The 20,101-nt window shown below is 45.1% G+C and overlaps 1 pseudogene; it reads left to right on the top strand.

Moving 5' to 3' along the window:
• LOC137095990 (zinc finger protein 850-like) overlaps positions 1-20,101 on the top strand; it is a 90,457-nt pseudogene that overhangs the window by 62,777 nt on the left and 7,579 nt on the right.

The following is a 20,101-nucleotide window of genomic DNA, read 5'->3' on the forward strand; positions in this document are numbered from 1 at the left end:
CATGTTCCCCTCATTAATGCAAAAAAACCTACAACGCATGCACAAACCACATATATACACCTATACACAAATATATACACACATATATACACATACAAAGCACATATACAAAAGTATCTCAGACTATTGGAGGGCTGGACTATAGTTTGAAAAAATATATCAACAAATTCCTATTACTTTATGATAATAAAGCTGATAATAATAATAATAATAATAATAATAATAATAAACATCATCATCTATATAAATAAAATTGTAATGTTCAATTGTGGGATTGACATAACTCAAAAACCACTCGGTGAATTGACATCAGATTTGGAGACAACACACCTATCAGGCCAATGATTGACATCACTCATAAAAACACTGAAAAATACAATGGGGCAAAAGTATGACAGCTGGGACCGTACACTACGCTACTTGCGCACTGCGGGTCAGAATTAATGAAGGGAAGACATGCACAACGCAGGTCAGAAAGGGGAGGACAGAAAAGGGGTGGGGGACAACAAACAGCAAAGCAAGTGAAGTCATGTTATTTACTGTTAAATGATAAACAATGGCTTACCAAGACGATAAACGGGATAGAAATGTTTCATCTCCCCCTTTATGGCGAACAATGTTCCCAGGACTCTGACGCAGCTGCATCTCTCACTCGCTGTGCTGTCTCACACAGATGTTCCCCTCATTAATGCAGACCCACGTTGCGCAACCAGTGTAGGGTCCCAGCTATCATACTTTTACCCACAGCGGAAGAGACTTAAAAAGCCAAAAAAAAACCTACATTACAACGCATGCGCAAAACCACATATATACACCTATACACAAATATATACACACATATATACACATACAAAACACATATACACAGACTGGGCCACAGCAACGTGTGGCAGGGATGGCTAGTCTATACATAAAAACATGTAATGTTCGTTTGTGGGACGCACATAACTCAAAAGGCACTGGATGAAATGACACCAGATTTGGCCACAAGACACCTACTAATCCAAGGAGTGACCTTGACTCAAAAAAATCACCCCAAAACAGCGAAAGAAGTATTAAAATCCAAAAAAGGTAGAGTACAACACAACGCATGCACACAAATGAATTCCATGGCCCCGGCCCCTCCTGCGCAAGGACACAGCATGTACGAGAGGCACTGCTGACCATCCTCCCTCTTCCGGCCAGAGCAGGAGCTAGAAACAGGGCAAAATGGTGGGTCTGGTGAGGGAGGGAGCTTCATCCGCTACCAGGGAAGAAAGAAGAGAAGGAAAGAATGAGAGAGAGAAGGAAGAAAGGAGAGAAAGAAAAGGGGTGGGAAAGGAAGGCAAGAGGTAGAAAAGGAAGGAAGGGAAGGAAGGAGAGAAAGAGGGAAGGTTGGCCACAGCAATGCATGGCGGGTACAGCAGCTTCTTTTTTTTTTTTTTAGTCATGTCAGGTGTGACCTGAGAAACTGCAAGTCGCTTCTGGTGTGAGAGAATTGGCCGTCTGCAAGAATTGGCCGTTGTCCAGGGGACGCCTGGATGATTTTTTGATGTTTTTATCATCCTTGTGGGAGGCTTCTCTCACGTCCCCGCATGAGGAGCTGGAGCTGATAGAGGGAGCTCATCCGCCTCTTCCCCATTCGAACCTGCGACCTGTCGGTCTTCAGTCCTACCGGCACAGGGGTTTAACCCACTGCACCACCGGGGGCTCCTTACAGCTAATAATAATAATAATAATAATAATAATAATAATAATAATAATAATGTTATTTCTTACCTGTCTCTCCTTGTAGCTTGAAGTGGGTTACAGAATAATTAAAACACATAAACTTTGAAAAAAAATACTACCAATACACATAATAAAATGTTTTTCTATAAAAGCCTGCAAGTCCTTTCAGACTTACGGCAACCCTAAGTCTAAAGTTTAGGGTGGGGGCCGGGTAAATAACCTTGTAGGGCCTCATCTGTGCCCATGGACCATCGTTTGGGGACCCCTGTTTTAGAAAGCTCACTGAAACTTCTGCAGCTTCTTCTACTTCAGTTTTGTAGATTTTGAGAAACAAATAAAGTTTTCACGTGGCTAAATGGTGTAATGGTTTGAGCATTGGACAACCTCTTTGGAGAACAGAGCTCAAAGCCCGACTTGGCACTAGAAACACACTGGACGACCTTGAGCAAATCACATTCTCTTAGAGCAGTGGTTCTCAACCTGTGGGTCCCCAGGTGTTTTTGCCTACAACTCCCAGAAATCCTAACAGCTGGTAAACTGGCTGGAATTTCTGGGAGTTGTAGGCCAAAACCATCTGGGAACCCCAGGTTGAGAACCACTGTCTTAGAGGAAGGCAAAAGCAAAGCCCCTCTGGATAAATCCTACTAAGAAGGTGTGAAGAAGACCGTTTTAATGCCACCGAATACCACCAATTTGTGAAGAAGTGTGGTTAAAGCTTACTGCTACCTAATCTGTGAGGAAAGCCGGGCAACAATCAATATCGGCTTAGGAGCTATTTTATAAAGGGACTATTAATTACAGAAGGCTTTATTCATTTGATAGCGTAGCGCCCACTGTCCCTGGCTTGACCTTACTTCTTATGTAGGCTTTTTGCCTTGAGAGAAACTGTATCAGGCAAGGCTTGAGGAAAACAGTAACAAGTTTATTTTAAACAGGAGTATAACATGTTTAACTGTTTCTTCACAAGAGGCACAAATCTTGACTGGTTACATGAGTAATCTCAGGCACAGACTTCAAGAGGTTTCTATAAGCAGATGTAACTCTTCTGGACAACTGTCCTAATAAAACAAATAAGCTAAAAGGCTTATTAACAGAATTGGCTCCCAGCCAAACCTTGATTCTTAACTCAGAATCAATAACCCCCTGTAGTTTTATCACTACTGGGTCCTTTTCTGTAACCCCTTTGGTCACCAATTAATTCCCTGAATCTCCACCCAGAGATTCAGTCTTCCCTATAGCACACCGGCTACAGACACATTCCCTGAATCTCCACCCAGAGACTCAGTCTTCTCAGTAGCTCACCGGCTTACTGACTGACTTTCAAAACAGCTGCCTCCTGAAGAGGCAGTTGGCTCCGCCCCTGTTGCTATGGCAACCCAGCTAACGCCAAGTCACCATCTCCAACAAAATATATTCCTTCATACTTACCATCCATAAACTACTGTTTAAATTACACATAACCAAAGGAATAAAATTTACACATCGTCACAGAAGGGTTGCCTTCAAGTTGCCTTCAAGTCACCATTAATCAGAAATGAAGTCATAGCATAACTAGTTTGAGAAGGCACAGACAGATAAATATGCACATAGGCAGCAGCTCCTGGGAAGAGCTGAGTAATTCACATTGTCTTAATAATAAATAATAATAAACTTTATTTGTACCCCACTACCATTTCCCCAAGGGACTTGGTGCGGCTTACATGAGGCCAAGCCCAAAGTACATCAAACAAAACATCAATAAACAAAATATCAATATTAACAATCAATTAAATACAAATCGTATAAATCACATAAACAAAAAACAATCAGTTGTGACATAAACAATTTTAAAAATGGCCGGGCCAAATGTAATAGATTAAAATTGAAAATATGCTGAGGTGAACAAGGTAAAATAGAACTAGGATAGGATTTTCTGGAGAGAAATGAGGGAGCACAGTCCATCCTAAGTCAGTATTAAAGTGCATTGTGAGGAGGACATATTGCTGAGAGTTCTCCTTATTCTGGGAAGGCACACTGGAACAACCACGTTTTCAGGCTCCTCCTAAAGACATCCTCTTCCAAGATTTTAAACAGTTCAGCTGGGATCCCGTCGTCTCCTGCTGCCTTGTTGTTAGCAAGGAGAGGGGCATTAAAGTGGAGTCTCTCTAAAAGAGCAGGGGGCTGGACTGGATGGCCATGATGGCCCCTTCCAAGGCTATGAGTCTAGGAACCAATCAGAGGAAGGGGCGGGGAAGCGAGGGAGGGAGGCCCCTCCCACCTCCGCGAGAGAGCAGCCTGGACCCAGGAAAGGGGCGCCTGGCCTGGAAAGAGGAGTTCCCCCCTCTCTGGACAATGGGTGAGCCCTCTTTCCCTGTCTTTGGGCTTTTGGGGAGCCCGGATCTGCAAGGAAAAAGGGGAGGTGAGGCATAGCAGAAGGGAGAGGGGAGGGAAGATGGGGAGGCTCCCCCTCCCCCGCTTTGATCACTCATTTAGGAGGAGAAAGGAGGAGGGAGGGAAAGGGAGGCCCACCTACTGGGCTTGGGACTACACCTCCCAGTATCCCTGGCCAGGAAGGGAGGATACATCAGGACACATGAAATGCCTGGGGGGGGGGGGGGGAGATGACCCTCTTCCCCCAAACCTGGCCAAGAGGGAGGGATCTCTGCAGTTCCTCCTCCCTTCCTTCCTATCTCCCTCCCTTCCTGCCTGCTTTGCCTTGAACCTTGACTTGGAGGTCCAGCCTTGGGCTTTTCAGGGTCAGATTGGTTGAAAGGAGGTCTCTCCATGCCTTCCTCTGCGGCTGAGAAAGTGTGGCTTTCAACAGGAAGGAAGAGACCTTGAAAATGAACAAAATCTGGCTACCAGTATTAAAAAAAACTCTAAAATTACAACAGCAAAACAGCAGAGAGGAAACAACCAGGCACATCTTAACACCTCTCAACAGGGGACTTTCCCAGGCTCAGCCAGGCCTTCAAATGCTAATGAAGGTGGTCAGTTGAAGCATTCACACCTAGCTCCAGCAGAGAAGAGCTCTTTGCCCCACCCCAGCCATTCCACAGATATATAAACCCCTTTTCCTAGTTCCAACAGACCTCACTACCTCTGAGGATGCTTGCCATAGATGCAGGCGAAACGTCAGGAGAGAATGCCTCTAGAACATGGCCCTATAGCCGAAAAAACCCACAAGAACCTAAAGTGTGGCTTGTCCAGTGTTATGCCATAAACGAGCAGGGTTTTCAACCCCGGTCCCAAATTCGCACAACACTGTTGCAGCTAGGAATCAAAGTCACTTTGTATCCCCACAGTTTCCCTTTTTAAACCAGTACTCCAAATTGGAAACAGTGTGGCTTACTGGAATATGCTGGGGATCAAGACACATCTCTCTCCTTGTGAAAATCGCATTCAAAGCACCCCCCACAGATGACCATTCAGCCTCTGTTTAAAAGCCTCAAAAGAAGGAGCCTCCACCACACTCTGGGGCGGAGAGTTCCACTGCTAAACAGCTCTCACAGTTAGGAAGATCATAGAATGTTAGAGTTGGAAGAGACCTCGTTGGCCATCCAGTCAAACCCCATTCTGCCAAGAAGCAGGACAATCGCATTCAAAGCACTCCTGACAGATGGCCATCCAGCCTCTGTTTAAAAGCCTCCAAAGAAGGGGTCTTCACCACACTCTGGGGCAGAGAGTTCCACTGCTGAACAGCTCTCACAGTCAGGAAGTTCTACCTAAGGTTCAGGTGGAATCTCCTTTCTTGTAACCTAGAATCATAGAATAAGACTTGGGAGAGACAACAGGAGCCAACTTGTCAAACTCTCTGTCACGCAGGAAATATAATATAATGTATATCACATAGTTGGCTCATGTTTAACTTGCTGCCATGAGGACTCCAAGATCTTTTTCACACATACTGCTCTCGAGCCAGGCGTCCCCCATTCTGTCTCTTTGCATTTCCTTTTTTCTGCCTTAGTGGAGTATCTTGCATTTGTCCTCATTGAACTTCATTGTGTTAGTTCTGGCTCATCATCTCTCTAATCTGTTCAGATCGTTTTGAATTCTGTTCCTGTCTTCTCAAGCATTGGCTCTCTCTCCCAATTTGGTCCTGTCTGCAAATGTGATGATTATGCCTTCTAACCCTTCCTCTAAGTCATTAATAAAGACGTTTGAACAGAACCGGGCCCAGGTGCCCCATCATGACTCCAGGCTGATCATGCAAACCACCGTGGCTTACTAGTTTGAGCGCCCAGATATGGATGAGCAGGTAAGTGTCCAGAGAAGGGCAACCAAAACGATCTTAACATATTAGAGAGATGGGCCAAAACTAACAAAATGAAGTTCAGCAGGGACAAATGCAAGATACTCCACTTAGGCAGAAAAAAATGAAATGCAAAGAGACAGAATGGGGGACGATGCCTGACTAGACAGCAGTACATGTGAAAAAGATCTTGGAGTCCTCGTGGACAGCAAGTTAAACATGAGCCAACAATGTGATGCGGCAGCAAAAAAAAGCCAACGGGATTTTGGCCTGCATCAGTAGGAGTCTAGTGTCTAGATCCAGGGAAGTCATGCTACCCCTCTATTCAGCATTGGTTAGACCACTTAACCTGGAATCACACTGTGTTCAATTCTGGGCACCACAATTGGAGCGAGATATTGACAAGCTGGAATGTGTCCAGAGGAGGACAACTAAAATGATCAAGGCTCTGGAGGACAAGCCCTATGAAGAGCGGCTTAAGGAGTTGGGCATGTTTAGCCTGAAGAAGAGAAGACTGAGAGGAGACATGATAGCCATGTATAAATACGTGAGAGGAAGTCATAGGGAGGAGGGAGCAAGCTTCTTTTCTGCTGCCCTGGAGACTAGGACTTGCAAGAATGGCTTCAAACTACAAGAAAGGAGATTCCATCTGAACATGAGGAAGAACTTCCTGACTGTGAGAGCTGTTCAGCAGTGGAACTCTCTGCCCCAGAGTGTGGTGGAGGCTCCTTCTTTGGAGGCTTTTAAACAGAGGCTGGATGGCCATCTGTCGGGGGTGCTTTCCTTCTTCTTTGCAGGGGGTTGGACTGGATGGCCTTTGAGGTCTCTTCCAACTCTAGGATTCTATTTGAAAAGATGTCACCTTTCAAATATTTGGACATTGAGCAATGGGTTTAAACTGCAGGAGAAGAGACTCCACCTAAACATTGGGAAGATATCTCTGGAGTTGGAACATTTCCGCATGGGATTTGATGCCACTTGGGAGTGTGGTGGAGTGTCCTTCTCTGGAGGGCTTTAAGCAGGATGGCCATTTATTGGGACTGCTTGGATTATGTATTTCTGCTGCAGAAGGGGGTTGGACTGGATGGCCCTTGGGGTCTCTTCCAACACTATCATTCTGATTCCTTCTCTGTCCTATTGTTCAGTGTATTGTGGGAATGACCTTCTTCTCTCTGACTGGGCATGTTTGGGGAAGAGTGTAATCTCCCCAATGGGCACCTCTGTCACTTTGCATGGAGGGAACCTGCAAAGTTGGAAGGAAATTTTGGGTAAGATATCATCTAGGGAGCTAAGAGAGGAATTGGTAGGAGTCAGGTTGTAAGCCACCCTGATGGGCTAGGAAGTTTTTCAGTCATCTTAGGATCGCTTCTCTTCTCTTTCAGCCTAACTTGCCTCACAGGGAGGTTGTAATGTTATTTGAATATATTGGAGGCAAGATGGGATACAGATCAAACTCATAAATACATAATGAATAGATCTCCTAGATCAGTGGTTCTCAACCTTCCTAATACCGCAACCCCCTAATAGAGTTCCTCATGTTGTGGTGACCCCCAACCATAAAATTACTTTCATTGCTACTTCATAACTGTAATTTTGCTACTGTTACGAATCGTAATAGAAATAACTGATATGCCGGATGCATTTTCATCCACTGAACCAAATTTGGCAGAAATACCTGACACGTCTAAATTTGAATACTGGTGGGGTTGCAGGGCAGGGACTGATTTTGTCATTTGGAAGTTGTAGTTGCTGGGATTTTTAGTTAACCTACAATCAAAGAGCATTCTGAACTCCACCAATGATGGAACTGAACCAATCTTGGCACACAGAGCTCCAATGACCAGCAGAAAATACTGGAAGGGTTTGGTGGGCATTGACCTTGAGTTTTGGAGTTGTAGTTCACCTACATCCAGAGAGCCCTGTGGACTCAAACAAGGATGGATCTGGACCAAACTTGGCACAAATACTCAATATGCACAAATGTGAAGGTTAGGGGAAATAGACCTTGACATTTGGGAGTTGGGATTTATAGTTCACCTACACTCAAAAGACCATTCTGAACCCCACCAACGACAAAATTGAGCCAAACTTCCTACACAGAACTCCCACGCCTTGAAGGAATTCGCTGGCATGAGCCTCCCTCCAACCTTGCATTATCTCCCTTGCCCAAGCAGGCGTACCATGCTGCCATGCGCCAAGCATGCCTGCTCTCCTCTCCCCACTTGGAGTCTCAGAAACAGACTCCCAATGATGGATCTGGACCAAACTTGGGATATTCAATATGCCCAAATGAAAACACTGGTGGAGTTTGGGGAAAATATACCTTAACATTTGGGAGTTGTAGTTGCTGGGGTTTTTTGGTTTACATGCAATCAAAGAGCATTCTGAACCCCACCAACAATAGAATTGGGCCAAATTCCCATACAGAACCCCAATGACCAAGAAAAAATACTGTGTTTTCTGGTGGTCTTTGGTGACCCCTCTGACACTCCCTTGTGACCCCCCTAGGGGTCCCGACCCCCAGGTTGAGAAACACTGTCCTAGATGGAACAAAAGCTAGGATTGGTGTCTGGCCAAGGCCTAGAGCAGAGCTTTCCAAACTGCACGTTGCAACATGTTAGTGTGTCACTTGCAGTGTGTAGGTGTGGTGCCGTAATGAGAAACCTCTGAGTCTATGTAAAATAAGCAATAAATCATATATTCTTTTAAAAAATGAATGAATGGTTTTCACGAGGTATGTTGTGTCCCCATACATTTCATTATTGAAGTTTATGTATGCGTCTGGATCTCTTGTAAAGGGTTGGTTTACTAGTAAAACGGAATTACTGTATTGCAAAATGATGCAAGACTAAAGCGTGTGCCGACAACAGGAAATGTTTGGAAAGCACTGGCCTAGAGAGAAGGCAAGGCTGTGGTGCCAGAGTTGGATTTGGAGAGCTGCAGATTTAGGTGGAGCTACAGTTGGTGGAAATGTACCCACTATGGCAGTGGTTCTCAACCTGGGGTCCCCAGATGTTTTTGGCCTACAACTCCCAGAAATCCCAGCCAGTATACCAGCTGTTAGGATTTCTGGGAGTTGAAGGCCAAAAACATCTGGGGACCCCAGGTTGAGAACCACTGCACTATGGCTTCAAAATAAAAAAATCATACTATTATACGCTCCATAGAAAAATGCTCTGTTGATGGCCACTGCATATCATAGAATCATAGAATCAAAGAGTTGGAAGAGACCTCGTGGGCCATCCAGTCCAACCCCATTCTGCCAAGAAGCAGGAATATTGCATTCAAATCACCCCTGACAGATGGCCATCCAGCCTCTGTTTAAAAGCTTCCAAAGAAGGAGCCTCCATCACACTCCGGGGCAGAGAGTTCCACTGCTGAACGGCTCTCACAGTCAGGAAGTTCTTCCTCATTTTCAGATGGAATCTCCTCTCTTGTAGTTTGAAGCCATTGTTCCATTGCGTCCTAGTCTCCAGGGAAGCAGAAAACAAGCTTGCTCCCTCCTCCCTGTGGCTTCCTCTCACATTTATACATGGCCCTCATATCTCCTCTCAGCCTTCTCTTCTTCAGGCTAAACATGCCCAGCTCCTTAAGCCACTCCTCATAGGGCTTGTTCTCCAGACCCTTGATCATTTTAGTCGCCCTCCTCTGGACACATTCCAGCTTGTCAATATCTCTCTCCAATTGTGGTGCCCAGAATTGGACACAATATTCCAGGTGTGGTCTGACCAAGGCAGAATAGAGGGGTAGCTCTACTTCCCTAGATCTAGACACTATGCTCCTCTTGATGCAGGCCAAAATCCCATTGGCTTTTTTTGCCACCACATCACATTGTTGGCTCATGTTTAACTTGTTGTCCACGAGGACTCCAAGATCTTTTTCACACGCTCAACATAATGCTCAACATAACTCCCAATCTGCAAATATAATAGCGCTGTGAGATATATGTGGTGGAGACTTCTTCTGTGTGGTGGAGACTCCTTCTTTGGACCCTTCTAAACATTAGGAAGAACTTCCTGACTGTGAGAGCTGTTCAGCAGTGGAACTCTCTGCACCGGAGTGTAGTGAAGGCCCCTTCTGTGGAGGCTTTGAAACAAGCTGGATGACTATCTGTTGGGGGTGCTTCGAATGCGATTTTCCTACTTCTTGGCAGGGGGTTGGACTGGATAGCCGACGAGGTCTCTTCCAACTCTATGATTCTATATGTATGTAAATACACCAGTTGTAATTACATTGCTCCTGTGGGTCTCCCAGTCTCTATTTTATATCCATAATTTCCCTTGTAGGCAAGAATGGGGGAAATGAATAAGCTAAAAGTGACTGGGTTGGAATGGGGGCTCCAAATTGGATTCTGGAACCTCCAGATCTCAGCCTAGCACTCTAAGGACTAAAACACATTGAGTCTCAAAATGCATCCAAACATTATGTTGTTGTTTTTGTTGTTTATGCCCTGCTTTTCTCTCTTGATCAAGACCCAAAGTGGTTCATAATGATTACAAAATGCAATTTAAAATCCACCAAGGCGACTACAGCAGTCTCAACTGCGTATCCTGCTCTGAAGGTGGTTTGAAATGGGTCAAGAAAGTGTTTGCCATCCAAAAATGCTTGGAGATGGAGTGTAACTGCCTTCTCAATTACTCTGCCCAAAAAAGGAAGCTGAAACTTGTCTATAGGTCCTTGTGGGTTTTTTCGGGCTATATGGCCATGTTCTAGAGGCATTTTCTCCTGACGTTTCGCCTGCATCTATGACAAGCATCCTCAGAGGTAGTGAGGTCTGTTGGAATTAGGACAATGGGTTTATATATCTGTGGAATGACTGGGGTGGGGCAAAGAGCTCTTCTCTGCTGGAGCTAGGTGTGAATGTTTCAACTGACCACCTTCATTAGCATTTGAAGGCCTGGCTGAGCCTGGTTGTTGGAGTGGTCCAGCATTTCTGTGTTCTCAAATAATATGCTGTGTCCAGCATATTATTTAAGATATAGGGACCACCAAACGCAGCACCCAAACACGAATCAAGGAACATGAAAGGCACTGCAGACTACTTCAACCAGAGAAATCAGCCATAGCAGAGCACCTGATGAACCAACCTGGACACAGCATATTAGTTGAGAACACGGAAATGCTGGACCACTCCAACAACCACCATGTCAGACTACACAGAGAAGCCATTGAAATCCACAAGCACGTGGACAATTTCAACAGAAAGGAGGAGAGCATGAAAATGAACAAAATCTGGCTACCAGTATTAAAAAACTCAAAAATTACAACAGCAGAACAGCAGAGAGGAAACAACCAAGCACAGCTTAACACCTCTCAACAAAAGATTCTCCCAGGCTCAGCCAGGCCTTCAAATGCTAATGAAGGTGGTCAGTTGAAACATTCAGACCTAGCTCCAGCAGAGAAGAGCTCTTTGCCCCACCCCATCATTCCACAATATAAACCCATTGTCCTAGTTTCAACAGAAATCACTACCTCTGAGGATGCTTGCCATAGATGCAGGCGAAACGTCAGGAGAAAATGCCTCTAGAACATGGCCATATAGCCCGAAAAAACCCACAAGAACCTATTGATTCCAGCCATGAAAGCCTTCGACAATATATTGAAACTTGTCTGTTATTATTAAGGTTCAAAGGACCAAGGAAAGTGGGTTGCTGTGAGTTTTCTGAGCTGTATGTCCACCTTCCAGAACCATTCTCTCTTGATATTTTGCTCACGTCTATAGCAGACAACCTCTGAGGTTGAGAGCTCTCAACCTCTAAGGATGGCTTCCATAGCCATCCGCAGAGGGACTCAGGAGTCAAGAAAGAAGAGAAAGAGGGAGGGAAGGTTGGCCAAAGCAACGCGTGGCGGGTACAACTAGTAAATAAATACAAATAAATAAATTAGATGAATTTGTTGGCTAGTTCCATCAGCCAACAAGATGCTTATATCTGACTGGATGACTCCCTCTCACAGTTGATGATGAGTGAGGAGCTCTCAAAATGTGCTTTTGAAGGGTCTTTGCTTTCTCTATGGGAAAAAGACTTGCAGACCCCCCCCCCCCCCCAAATTGCAAATAACTCTTTTCTCTTGAGACTGGTAGTTTATTAACCTGGACTTGATATATCTATTGCATTGTGTAGCCTTCGGATGAAGAAGGAAAGAGGTGCTTCAGCCCAGATAGAGCCCAGAGTGAAGATGGAGGAAGCAAACCAAATCAGTCCTGAAGGAAGAAGAGGGCCCGTTGAAATGTGGGACAGAAGAAGTGCTGGATTTTGGGGGGGAACAAGGCAGGATGCTCTAGATGAGAAGGCATTCAGTTCAGATGTTCTATGCCAACTCTTCCGGCGTGCCCATTTCCACAAGGATAAGGGTCCTCGAGCACTTTGCAGCCAACTCCACGCTCTCTGCCATCGGTGGCTGAAGCCAGAGCGCCACTCCAAGGCGGAGATGCTGGACCTGGTGATCCTGGAGCAGTTCCTGGCCGTCCTTCCTGCCGAGATGGAGAGCTGGGTGAGGGAATGTGGGGCAGAGACCAGCTCCCAGGCTGTGGCTTTGGCTGAAGGTTTCCTCCTAAGTCAGGAAGAAGAGGAGAAGACACTGCAGGAAGAGCAGCAGGAGAGTGATATCCTTCAGGCCCAGGATGTTCCTCCATATACCAGCAGGAGCTTGCCTTCCAGATGGATCAAACTGGAGGAGGACACGGGAGGAGCTCCACTAGGTAAGATGTCTTTATTCACACCCAAAGATCTCCTAAAGGTAGAATATTTTGTCATGTCTCCCCAAATATGTGTTTCCATTGCTGTTTTCTTATAATATTTTGAGAACAGTTTTAAGAATGTATACATCTAATGCAGTCATGCCAGCCACATGACATTGGACAACACCGGCTCTTCGGCTTAGAAATGGAAATGAGCACCAACCCCAGAGTCCAGAGGAGGGCGACTAAAATGATCAGGGGTCTGGAGAACAAGCCCTATGAGGAGCGGCTTAAAGAGCTGGGCAGGTTTAGCCTGATGAAGAGACAGCTGAGAGGGGACATGATAACCATGTATAAATATGTGAAAGAAAGGCATGTTTAGCCTTCAGAAGAGGAGGTGTGAGGGGAGACACCATAGCCATGTATAAATACATGAGAGGAAGTCATAGGGAGGAGGGAGCAATCTTGTTTTCTGCTGCCCTGGAACAATGGCTTCAATCTACAAGAAAGGAGATTCCATCTGAACTTTAGGAAGGACTTCCTGACTGTGAGAGAGAGCTGTTCAGCAATGGAACTCTCTTCCCCAGAGTGTAGTGGAGGCTCCTTCTTTGGAAGCTTCCAAACAGAGGCTGGATGGCCATCTGTCAGGGGTGATTTGAATGCAATATTCCTGCTTCTTGGCAGAATGGGGATGGACTGGATGGCCCATGAGGTCTCTTCCAACTCTTTGATTCTATCATTCTATGATTCTAAGAACTTCCTGACTGTGAGAGAGAGCTGTTCAGCAATGGAACTCTCTTCCCCAGAGTGTGGTAGAGGCTCCTTCTTTGGAAGCTTTCAATAAGGCTGGATGGCCATCTGTCGGGGGTGCTTTGAATGCTTCTTGGCAGGGGGTTGGACTGGATGGCCCAGGAGGTCTTTTCCAACGCTATGATTCTGAGTTGGATACGACTGGACTTAATGTCAGGGGAAAACCTTTACTTTTACCTAAGATGGCACTTATAATATTTTGAGAACAGTTTTGAGAATGTATACATCTAAGATGGCATTATATGAAACAGTCTGCATTTCATGAAAACTGATACCAGAAAAACCTTTCTGGCAATTCCTTATTTGCTTTCACTTGACAATCCCTTATACAGCCAGTCTTCCATATTTTCACGTTTGGCTTTTTGCAGATTTGATTTAATGTTATCTTTGGGAGACTTTAGCTCCTCCAGCTTGATTAACCATCTGTCAGGGGTGATTTGAACGCAATATTCCTGCTTCTTGGCAGAATGGGGTTGGACTGGATGGCCCATGAGGTCTCTTCCAACTCTTTGATTCTATGATTCTAACCATTGTCCTAGCAAAAGACCTAGAGCAGGTCTGCACAACTTTTGGCTCTCCAGGTGTTTTGAACTTCAGCTCCCAGAACTCCTGAGTATTGAAACAGCTGGCTGGGCCTTCTGGGAGCTGGAGGCCCAAACACCTGGAGGACTGCTAGTTGTGCAGGCCACAACTATGCAAGATACTCCACTTTGGGAGAAAAAATGAAATGCAAAGATACAGAATGGGGGACAATGCCTGGCTCGAGAGCAGTACGTGTGAAAAAGGTCTTGGAGTCCTCGTGGACAACAAGTTAAACATGAGCCAACAATGTGATGTGGCGGCAAAAAAAGCCAATGGGATTTTGGCCTGCATCAAGAGGAGCATAGTGTCTAGATCTAGGGAAGTAATGCTACCCCTCTATTCTGCTTTGGTTAGACCACACCTGGAATATTGTGTCCAATTCTGGGCACCACAATTCCAGAGAGATATTGACAAGCTGGAATGTGTCCAGAGGAGGGCGACTAAAATGATCAAGGGTCTGGAGAACAAGCCCTATGAGGAGCGGCTTAAAGAGCTGGGCATGTTTAGCCTGAAGAAGAGAAGGCAGAGAGGAGATATGATAGCCATGTATAAATATGTGAGAGGAAGCCACAGGGAGGAGGGAGCAAGCTTGTTTTCTGCTTCCTTGGAGACTAGGACGCAATGGGACAATGGCTTCAAACTACAAGAGAGGAGATTCCATCTGAACATAAGGAAGAACTTCCTGACTGTGAGAGCCGTTTAGCAGTGGAACTCTCTGCCCCGGGGTGTGGTGGAGGCTCCTTCTTTGGAAGCTTTTAAACAGAGGCTGGATGGCCATCTGTCAGGGGTGATTTGAATGCGATGTTCCTGCTTCTTGGCAGAATGGGGTTGGACTGGATGGCCCATGAGGTCTCTTCCAACTCTTTGATTCTATGATTCTATGATTCTATGACTTAGAGGTTCCTATGGAGAACAGTTGTTGGCCATTTATAGGTTCTCCAGTGCAATCTTAATGGCCAGCTTTCGATAATAATAATAATAATAATAATAATAATAATAATAATAATAATACTTTATATTCTGCTCTGTCTCCCCAAAGGGACTCAGGGCAGATTCCAAACATAAAAGGCAAACATTCAATGCCCGAATACAACAACAATACATCCATAGAGTTGTTGTAGGTTCTTTTGGGCTATATGGCCATGGTCTAGAGGTATTTTCTAGACCATGGCCATATAGACCATAGAGAAAATGCCTCTAGACCATGGCCATATAGCCCGAAAAAACCTACAACAACCCAGTGATTCCGGCCATGAAAGCCTTCGACAATACATCAATACATCCATACTAACAAAATTTGTACAACCCAACAGATAAATACGAATTATAACTTAACAAACTAAAATTAAATAAAAAGCACAGCTTGTTATAACAGACATAAGACAAAACATCAAATGAGAGCAATAATTTCCCATTTCTTTGGGGCAAATCGATTAATCATTGCTCAAGGTATCTATTGAGCTGGTGGGGTGAGCAGGGCACGGATACGGATGGAGGTATAAGGGTGGTATTACCAACTACTATTTCTCCTTCTCATAAGCCAGTGAGCAAAGGTATGTCTTCAGCGGGGAGGGAGGGGGCCATCTTTAACTCCTTAGGAAGGTAGTTTCAGAGGTGGGGGGCAGCCACAGAGAAGGCCCTTTCTCTCGTTCCCACCAGCCATGCTTGGGAAGGGGGTGGAACTGAGAGGAGGACCTCCTCCGATGACCGCAGTGTCCAAGTTGGTCTGTATAGGGAGATGCAGTTTGTCAAATAGTCTGGACCTATGATATTTAGGGCTTTAAGGGTAAGAACCAGCACTTTGTATTTAGCTCGGATGCAGACTGGCAGCCAGTGGAGCTGGTTCTCTCCCTGAATGGTGCTCCAGTTAATAACCTGGCTGCTAATCTCTGGATGGAAGGTCACCTTAGAGAAATATAGAAATTCCTAAAGAAATGTTCTCTGAGATTAAAACAAGTAGAATCATAGAATCAAAGAGTTGGAAGAGACCTCAGGGGCCATCCAGTCCAACCCCATTCTGCCAAGAAGCAGGAATATTGCATTCAAATCACCCCTGACAGATGGCCATCCAGCCTCTGTTTAAAAGCTTCCAAAGAAGGAGCCTCCACCACACTCCGGGGCAGAGAGTTCCACTGCTGAACGGCTCTCACAGTCAGGAAGTTCTTCCTCATGTTCAGATGGAATCTCCTCTCTTGTAGTTTGAAGCCATTGCTCCATTGCGTCCTAGTCTCCAGGGAAGCAGAAAACAAGCTTGCTCCCTCCTCCTCCCTGTGGCTTCCTCTCACATATTTATACATGGCTATCATATCCCCTCTCAACCTTCTCTTCTTCAGGCTAAACATGCCCAGCTCCTTAAGCTGCTTCTCATAGGGCTTGTTCTCCAGACCCTTGATCATTTTAGTTGCCCTTCTCTGGACACATTCCAGCTTGTCAATATCCTTCTTGAATTGTGGTGCCCAGAATTGGACGCAATATTCCAGGTGTGGTCTAACCAAAGCGGATTAGAGCATGGGGAGCATTACTTCCTTAGATCTAGACACTATGCTCCTATTGATGCAGGCCAAAATCCCATTGGCTTTTTTTGCTGCCACATCCCAATGTTGGCTCATGTTTAACTTGTTGTCCACGAGGACTCCAAGATCTTTTCCACACGTACTGCTCTCGAGCGAGGCGTCACCCATTCTGTCTCTTTGCATTTCGTTTTTACTGCCAAAGGGGAGTATCTTGCATTTGTCACTGTTGAACTTCATTTTGTTAGTTTTGGCCCATCTCTCTAATTTGTGAAATGCAGACTGGCAGCCAGTGGAGCTGGTTCTCTCCCTAAACGGTGCTCCAGTTAATAACCTGGCAGCTAATCTCTGGATGGAAGGTCACCTTAGAGAAATATAGAAATTCCTAAAGAAACTAGCTGTGCCCTGCCACGCGTTGCTGTGACCTATAGTAAAACTTATCAAAGTTGAGGTAGATATCTGGACTATTATGAAAGAGAGGTCCCTACCTATTCCTTCCCCCTTTTCCTCCCCCTTTCTCTCCTTTCTTCCTTCTCTACCTCTTTCTTTCTTTCTTTCCTTCTTTCACTACTTGGTTTCATCCTTCTCTTTCCTTCATTCCCTCCCCCTTCCTTCCTTTGCCTTTCTTCCCTCCCTGTTTGCTTCCTTCTTTCTCTTTTTATTTCCTTTTATTTCACCACCATCATAACAATAACAATAATGCAATGCATTGCCTCTGGGACCTGACACCTCTCCCATTCCCCCTAAAAGGGTCTCATAGGAAGAATAATAGCATCATAATAATCATAGAAATAACAACCTTTACCCGCCACGCGTTGCTGTGGCCAACCTTCCCTCTTTCTCTCCTTCTTTCCCTCCTTCCTTCCTTCCCTCCCATCTTTCCTTCTCCTCTTCCTTCTCTATCTCCTTCCTTCCCCCTTTTTCTTTCTCTTCTGGCCTCTTTCCTTCCTTCTCTCTTTCCTTCTTTCCTTCCCTCCCTCTTTCTCTACATCTTCCCCCTTCCTTCACTCCCTCTTTCCTTCCTTCATTCCCTTTTTTCTTTCCTTCTCTCCTTCCTTCTTTCCCCTTTTTTCTTTCCCTCCCTCTATCTTTCATTTCTTCCTTCTCTACCTCTTTCCTTCCTTCCCCCCTTTTCTTTCTCTTCTGCTGTCTCTCTTTTCTTTCCTTCCATCTTTCCTTTTCTTTCCTTTTCTTCTTCCTTCTTTCTCTAACTTTCCTTCCTTCCCCCTTTTCTTTATCTCCCTTTCTCTTTCTTCCTTCTTTCCTTCCCTCCTGTCTTTCCTGGATTTTGACAGGGCGGGAAGGGGCGGGGTGGGGTTTGGAGGTGGCGTGAAGTAAAAGGAGGTAAGATTGGGGCAGGCGAGTGATGGAGCGTGAGGTTGTGTGTGTGTGTGCGGCAGCGGGGGGAGTGATGGAGTGTGAGGTTGCGTGTGTGTGTGCGGCAGCGGGGGGGAGTGGGGTTGCACGTGTGTGTGTGGCGGTGGGGGGAGTGATGGAGTGTGGGGTTGCGTGTGTGTGTGCGGCAGCGGGGGGAGTGGGGTTGCGCGTGTGTGTGTGGCGGTGGGGGGAGTGATGGAGCGTGGGGTTGTGTGTGTGCGTGCGGCAGGGGGTGTGTGTGTGCGGGAAGCGGCGCGGCGGGGCTTGGAGTGGGCATGGCTTCCACAGAGGGAACTGTGTGCGCACGCCAGGGAACTTGTGGCTGGGCACCAATGCGCATGCTCAGTTGTTTTGCCATTTTGTGAGTGTGTTGTTGTGTTGTTTTTCATTTTGAGTAGATATGTTCGTACCTTATGGGTTGTGTTATGGGCATGGGAATTTTGGTTAAGTTTCGTTGGGGGGTTTGTGAGTTTTGTTGATTTGCCCTTTTGTGAGTGTGTTGTTGTGTTGTTTTTCATTTTCAGTAGATATGTTTGTACCTTGTGGGTTGTGTTATGGGCATGGCAATTTTGGTTAAGTTTCGTTGGTTTTTTTTTTAGTTTTGTTGTTTTGCCGTTTTGTGAGTGTGTTGTTGTGTTGTTTTTCATTTTGAGTAGATATGTTTGTACCTTGTGGGTTGTGTTATGGGCATGGCAATTTTGGTTAAGTTTGGTCGGGTTTTTTTGAGTTTTGTTGTTTTGCCGTTTTGTGAGTGTGTTGTTGTGTTGTTTTTCATTTTGAGTAGATATGTTTGTACCTTGTGGGTTGTGTTATGGGCATGGCAATTTTTGTTAAGTTTCGTTGGGGTTTTTTGAGTTTTGTTGTTTTGCCGTTTTGTGAGTGTGTTGTTGTGTTGTTTTTCATTTTGAGTAGATATGTTTGTACCTTGTGGGTTGTGTTATGGGCATGGCAATTTTGGTACAGTTTCGTTGGGGGGTTGTGGAGTTTTGCTGTCCGGTTGAACCAACCTAACAGATTTATATATATAGATGTTCTCTGAGATTAAAACAAGTACTTTTAAATTTGTGGTGTTCCCAATTTTGCAGGGGTCCTGTGCCACTAACCCTAGAATATGTGGAGGGCTGGTCATCTGTTCTTTTTGTGTTGTTTGAATTGTAAACTTCTTTGGGGCTTAAAAATAGACTTCAAAAAACAAAGAAATTAAGCTTCCCCTCCCATCTTTGGCGTTTCACAGGAGATGAGCCAAGGATGCTGGGAAGACGTTCATCTCTTTGTGGTGCAGGAGAAATGGCTTCGGTGGAACAAGATCAGGTAAAAGAATGGAAATGGAAGTGAACTGGATGTAATAGTGAAAGTCTCCATGGTTGACAAGCTTGGATTTTTGTTGTTTGTTTGTTAAGAAGTCTCAGTTCGCTGTCCTTGAAGGCCTTCATCTTCCACTAGGAGCCAAATGGTGCATTCTGCTCCAGTCCTAATCCTGTATTTAGTATTTCATTGGCTCAACCTGGAGTAAACGTGCACATTATTGCAGTTTGACACTATTGTAACTGCCATGGTTCAGTGATGTGCAATCCTGGGATTTGTAGTGTGACGAAACGCCATCACCCTTTGGCAAAGAGGGCTGACGAACTTGTAAAATTACAATGCTATTGCCTTGAGACATATAACCTTGAGCCTAAAGTGCTGATAGACCTGAGAAGATTAATTATTTATTTACTTACTTACTTCATTGCTTTTCTCAGCCCTTAGGCGACTCAGAGCAGTTAACAATAGCAGTTAACAATAGCAAAATTAGGTTCTTGTGGGTTTTTTTGGGCTATAGAGCCATGTTCTAGAGGCATTTCTCCTGACGTTTCGCCTGCATCTATGGCAAGCATCCTCAGAGGTTGTGAGGTCTGTTGGAAATGGGAAAAATGGGTTCGTATATCTGTGGAATGGCTGGGGTGGGGCAAGGAGCTCTTCCCTGCTGCAGTTAAGTGTGAATGTTTCAACTGATCACCTTCATTAGCATTTGAAGGCCTGTCTGAGCCTGGGAAAATCTGTTGCTGGAAGGTGTTAATCTGTGCCTGGTTTTTTCCTCTCTGTTGTTTAGCTGTTATAATTTTAGAGTTTTTTAATACTGGTAGCCAGATTTTGTTCATTTTCATGGTCTCTTCCTTTCTGTTGAAATTGTCCACATGCTTGTGGATTTCAATGGCTTCT

Source organism: Anolis sagrei, chromosome 2, assembly GCF_037176765.1.
Source record: "Anolis sagrei isolate rAnoSag1 chromosome 2, rAnoSag1.mat, whole genome shotgun sequence".
Lineage (NCBI taxonomy): Eukaryota > Metazoa > Chordata > Lepidosauria > Squamata > Dactyloidae > Anolis > Anolis sagrei.